We start from the raw sequence: 6,595 nt of genomic DNA, 5'->3' as shown, positions 1-6,595 counted from the left end.
ATGCTACCAGCCTCCTCATTTAACTTTTGGCAAGAAAGAGAATGAACATATTTGCCAACATGTCAAACTATCCCTGTAACATCATTCGTATTGATTTCATAAATGAACAACCTCCTCCACTAGTCTGCATCATGAGGACTGTGGATCACAACTGATTGATCCAGATAAAGTCCTGCAGGGAGGGTGTGTTTCTGTAGTCCAACAGGAAGTGAGCATCTCCCTGCTTCCGCCACTAAAAGCCGGTTGAATTCTTCCTTTGGGTTATTGCAGAAAATATTCTGTTATACTTGGGTCAATGACATGACGTGCATATTTTTGTGTCAGTCCACTATTTCCTTTTAAAATAATTGTATCAATTCATGACATATCATTTCATTCTATAAAACCGATCCAGTTGTGATACGTTTTCAGTACAATCAAATAATATATATTATTTTATGTTTTGGCACCTCAAGCCCTGAAAATGTCAGGCGCTGCACCTGTGCTAGCAGATGAACAAACTAAGAAAACTATTAAAGGTATTTAAATGATAATACATTCAAAATAAAATACTATGGCATGCTTTTATTGTTGAAACGATTCAAATAAACCACATTTTTTACAAATACCAATAGTTTTAAGCTGTTGAAATAATTTAACAATGTGAATGTTCTCAAATGTCAGGGTGGCACAACTGTAAATATGGGACTTTTATTATGAAATTAAAGTGCAAAACCGTAAACAGGATATTGCATCATCTAGAGGAGCTCAACTGACCTTTATAGCAGAGTGAACATGTTTTTATATCTCTTGAATGTTGATAAAAACAGCTACATTCAACTTATAGGTAGAGCGGTTCACTTTGCATGTCAGGGCGGTACAACCAATGTAAAACTAGAAACATGTTATTTTATCATAAATGTCTTCATTCTATTTAAAATGTATACGTATGAAGTTGTTAGCAAGAACAAAAGCTAATGCTAATGTCCTAGTAGATGTCTGTTTAATTGGAAATAAGTTGCAAATGTCAGGTGGAGCAACTGCAAAGAATGTCACTTTATATTATATTTAAAGCTCTAACTTTATATATAAAAAAGTTTAACAGTTAAGTTAACGATATACACTTTCAAACTATTTTCATGATATTAATGAATATTGTTTAACTATTAAGGACGCCACTGTCAAGTAAAGCAGAATGATCAGGACCCAGGGAGCAGACAGCAGGTCCTGTGTGGCGCGTGTGTGTGTGGAGCGTGTGTGTGTGGAGCGTGTGTGTGTGGAGCGTGTGTGTGTGGAGCGTGTGCAGAACGCTGCTACGATGAGGTAGAAGCTGCAACAGCCCGGGAGGAAGAGACTGTGACTCTATTCCAGTTATGTGCTAAACATGATTACTATGAAATATTTACTACTTTTACTTCAAAAGAGACTGTTGACTAAAAAATGTTTAGATTTAAATTTTTTTTGTTTGAAATAAAAATGCTAATTTTCTGCATATTTCCTGTGATTACTGATATTGTCAGGTGGCACAACTGATACATGTCATGGTGGTGCGGCCAGGTAAAATATGAATTTAAAATTTAAAATTTCTTTGGCTTAATATGATGTGAAGAACTATTGTATTGAACGTATTAATTTGTATATTTGTATTATGTTTAAATGTAAAATCAAATGTTAAATATACTAAATACCTGGCCAGGAGAACACAATTATGATAAGTTATTGTATATATATACAGAACACAACCACAAAATACGATGTGATAGACACTGTAGACACTCTTAACGGATACTTTTGAATAAATATTAGGAAATTATATATATATTTATAAATATGTGGTTGTGCCACCTGACATTATTTAGCCTGTGAAGTTAAAAAATACTTTAAAAACTATTTAAAACATAATGAAAAGTTGGTTCACAACTTCGACTTGTTTCACCACATTGTTCCAGACACAATGTGCATTACGTCAATTTTGAAGATAATTTTAAAAATGACCTTTTTAGAAGCCTTATTTGTCAATGAAACCACTTACAGGATTAGATCTTTGAAGCGTGATTACAATCCGCTGTCCTGAAAGGTCCCCATATATCTTCTGTCATATCTTTGTATGTTTACCAGTGAGGTTCTTGACTAAGTGCTCTTTCTTTCTGGATATAAAAATTCCATTTTCCTGCTCAAACCTGTCGACTGTTTCCTGTAGGAATGTTACTGTTTTTGTCTCGTGTATTGATCACTTGCGTCAAGGTGGACGTGGTGTTTTTATTTTTGACCTTTCTTACTGTGTGCTCGGGCTGTCTTCATTCAGACTGGCTACAGTGTCCATGTGGGTCTCCAGGTGACTGCTTTCATTGCTCCTGCTCACTTTCAGAAGGAAGAAAAGGAGTCGTCGATGTGAAGCTCCAACAACAAATGAATGGGTGCCTTTTGGTCTGTAAACCAAAAAGGAATAAACAGTTTAATCCTAATTGAGACGTCTGATTTCTCTTCACTGTCTGAGACTCAAACAGCATGATGGAGCTGATGGAGTCCAGCTGACTGATTCCTGTGGTGCATAACGGATCCGTATGTAGAGGCTACTGAGCGGCTCTGTTAACATTTCATGCTGCCAGTCAGAGTGAATGGAAGGATGGCCTGTCCTCTCGAGCTGCCGTGCTCTTCTTGAGCCTCTGCACAAGTTTCCATGTGGTCGGTTAAAGAAGTCCTCACGTACGAGCTGGGAGAGATCACTGTGTGTGACTGTGAACAGGTAACGTAGAAATGCTCTTGTGTCTGATCGTTGCCCTCGTGTGACTCTGGTTGTTAAGCAGCAGACTGACGCTGGAGATTGTGTCTGGATTTAGTTTCTCACTGGAGAGGTTTTGTTTGTCCCTGCCATCCCCAACAAATTCCTGCTTTGTCATCTACTGTTGGACTTCTGTATAAACGAATGCAATGTCATAAAGTCTCTCTTTATTGTTCTGGGCTGCACTCATACGGCTCTGTTACTCAAAGCCATATTTACCAGAGGACACTTCATGTGTGTAGGGGGATCGAACCACCGGCTTTGTGATTAGCGGACGATCGCTCATCTCACCGGATTATAAAACAAATTCAGAAGTGAAAGAAAAGTAATTGAATCACATTGATACAAAGGTGGTGCAAACCAAAAGTAGTCACCACTATCATAACAAGGAGAGGAACATGGAACACAAATATACTGAACCATAGATATGGAATAGTTCAAGTGGAAGGTGGCATCACACTGGAAGTTGTTCATCTTTTGTAGTTATCCTCCCAAATACAACCTTCATATAGTTGTCTAAAAAGGAGGGTTTCTTTGCAACCTTCTTCCATTTTCCCCATGTATGGAGCATTGTCAGTGTTTGGACCTAATGTGAGATTGTCTTGAAAATTATGATTGCTCCTTAACATAAATCAAAAACCAGTCATACAATTCATAAATACAACATTCTCAGAGTTGTATGATCTGATAGATTGTATAACATGTTTCACAGGAAAGGTCTGAATCTGAACACTGACTCTGAAGAGAGAGACAATTAGAGCTGATCAGCAACAGCTGTTACACCTGCACATTGGGGTTATTTAACCTGCCATGTGGAACAGGCAACATTTTCTGTTGGTGATTGAAGCCATGTGAGCTTTGTAGGCCTTGTTTATTAGTGCGCTGACTGTCTGGCTTACCAAAGGTATTTATATTTGTTCTGTTTGAAGCTTGTTTTCAGGAAATTGGTAGTTGAGTATCGCAGAAGTTAGTGATGCTAATTACTTAATTCCTGAAATGCCATTTAGCAGTGACAAGTTTGTCTTATGTGCCACCAAACAGCAAACACATTTGATTAACAGCAACCACTGTGTCCAAAGGCTCTTGTTTGCCTGTTGGTGGCTCAGCTGAAAGCAGCAATAATGGGCTACAGAGGAGAATGAGAGGTAAGGATATAAGTGAGTTTTCCTGAGCTTCTTGAAACTAAAATGTATTTTGTACTATAGATCTGCCTCCCAATGACGTCTCCATAAAGAAGGCTCTTACACTTCACCTCGTCTCTGCGTGAGTGTAAAACAGGTGAGCAGGTTCTGCTTCACACTATAGGAAAAATGCAAGTTTGTGTACGGCTCAGGTTCTTGGTGTCATCATGTAGTTAAGTTTTCATTAATGCTTTTGTTTGGATTCCAACAAAATGTCTAGGCTACATTGACCATAAGATTTAAGGTATACAGTTGCTCTGTTCAATAAATGTAGGTACTGTTGTGTTGAAGTAAAACCTATTTATTTTACATCTTTGGGGCCAAAGATTAAGAGCAAGTGTTTGCTTTAAGTCTATGAACACATAATTCTGACATTACTGTAAAACAGTGGTTCTCAACCTTTTTTCAGTGATGTACTCCCTGTGACATATGTTTTCAGCCAAGTACCCCTAACCAGCACAAAGCATTTTGGGTTGAAAAAAAGATCATCAGTGTCTGATTTATTAAACTCAACACTGAATATTGCATTGTGGAAATGAAAAGCTTACTGAATATAAAATTCAGTTTATGAACTTACATTTATATTTTATTGAATATTTATTAAATAACTTTTTCAAGGATTTTTGAATGGATGCTAATTTTAAGTCTATTTAAAAAAATCTCACGTACCCCCTGGAGTGCCTTCACGTACCCCCATTTGAGAACCACTGCTGTAAAAGTCTAGAGAAATTGAACATCACTCAGATTCTTTTAGATTTTAATTGTTTATTAATCAAATGTCTTTATTTCAGTGCAACTGGAAATCAATAAAGTCTATGTTGAGACATCAGTTGTCCACCTGGAAGTTGTTAAAAGCGTCAACCGCTCCCTGGCCGACAGCCCCACTGCTTTGAATAAAACCTTTTACTGATATTTTGGTTTCCTTATTTCTGAGCGGAAGAAGAGTGGGGTCTGTACAGGGGTCACTAATATGCAGACCCTGTATCTAAAACAATATTGATAATTCAGAATTATTAAATTTTGACTGAGCGCAGCTTTTCTACAGGTGCAGGAAACGCACCGACCAATTTCATACATTGTAAATCACATGACACGATGCTCAGCCAATCAAATATGTGTATTCTGACACGTTTCCAGTTGGGGGTATTTATCCTTTACGTGAGGGTTTTATTGCATTTGTGACAGCGTAAAAGTGGATGAATTGTTTCCTCTCTTGGATGTGCACTTTTCTTTTGTTATAAACGGGAAAAGTTTCTATACCATTACATGATTTAAAGGATTGCATGCTAAAGACATATTTTGATTGACCTCCATCCTGCAAGCATTGTATCGTTTTCTGTGAAATGGCTGCAAAAATGGTATGTTATGAAGATTAGTACAATTGGTATGGAGTTTGGGCACAACATGTAAATTCAGTTGTCAGGGCCCACTTTGAAAAATGCACTATATCCCTAGATCGATGGATACTTCTTTATCCAGATGGAAGTTAAGCCATCTAATGGCTGCAAGCAGCGATGTACGGGCCCTCGCCCCTTCCTGCGTCTCAGGAGTAATCGCGTCTTGACTAATATTAGTAAGAAAGCACGTTATTGTGACATGAATGTAAACGGAGGAGAGATGGTCTTCTAAATAAGACCACCAATCAAGGACTCCTCCGGAAAGTTTATCATTTATTTGCCTTCTGATTAATATAAAAATGTTCATCCTCTGAAAAACAAATGAATGCTAAAGTGTCTCTGTTTCTGCTAGATGTAAAAATAACTGTTTGCTAGTTTGTCACAACTTGATGAAGTGATACTAGTGAATATGTTGACAGCTGGTTGTGCTGCCCCCAGCTGGCCAAAAGAACCAATTACCCTCATGCAGCCTTAAATGTAAGTGTGTTCACTATGAAAACCCCACGACACAGGTAAGTGAGAATGAAGTGGGTTAGTCCTCTCAAAGACACGGGGTGAAAAAGCAGTGTGATTCCTCAACCACTATCTATTTGTTGCTGTTGAAGGAGCGGAGTGAACTCCCTGTATTCTATCCGGACACTTCTCGGACATTTGGAGATGCAGCTCACTGACTGAAGCATTGTGTGTGTGAGTGGCATTTTATCCACCTGACAAGAGTCACAGAGCTGCTTCACACAGAGCTGCTGTCAGACTGCTCCAAGCTTTCCTAAAAGGTTTTAACTGCTCGGCCAACATGTGTGACTCCTGCTGTTCCACACAGATACACAGCAGTTCAATCACAAAGGAAATGTGGTCGAGCTCTTCTTGTAAAGCTTCGTCTCATAGGTCAGACGTTCACAATGAGCTCTCTGACTCAGGGAGACAGTAACTTCTGTTAACCCAACACACCAAAGCAAAATTCTTTTCTTTAGCTTAGATGAAGACAGAGAACGCATGTCATTGTTTTCTTCTCTGACTGCGTGTGCAACAGTAACAGCTTCCTCCCCTGATAGGACAGTTTGTCCTCCTACAGCTGTGCTGCGTGTGTGCAGTGGGTTGACCTTGAGACACTGTCACTCAGTAGATTACTGCAGTTCGTTTGGTTGTGACGTTGAACGCACCACCCACTGCCAGATTTGACTGGCTTGTTAATGAGTATCCCCTCACACAGCAGCGTGTCTCCCCAGTAGTAACCATTGTAAATGTGTGTGGTAGTG

Source organism: Pholis gunnellus (genome assembly GCF_910591455.1).
Source record: "Pholis gunnellus genome assembly, chromosome: 7".
In the NCBI taxonomy this organism is placed as follows: domain Eukaryota; kingdom Metazoa; phylum Chordata; class Actinopteri; order Perciformes; family Pholidae; genus Pholis; species Pholis gunnellus.
Note: the sequence above shows the minus strand (reverse complement) of the source record.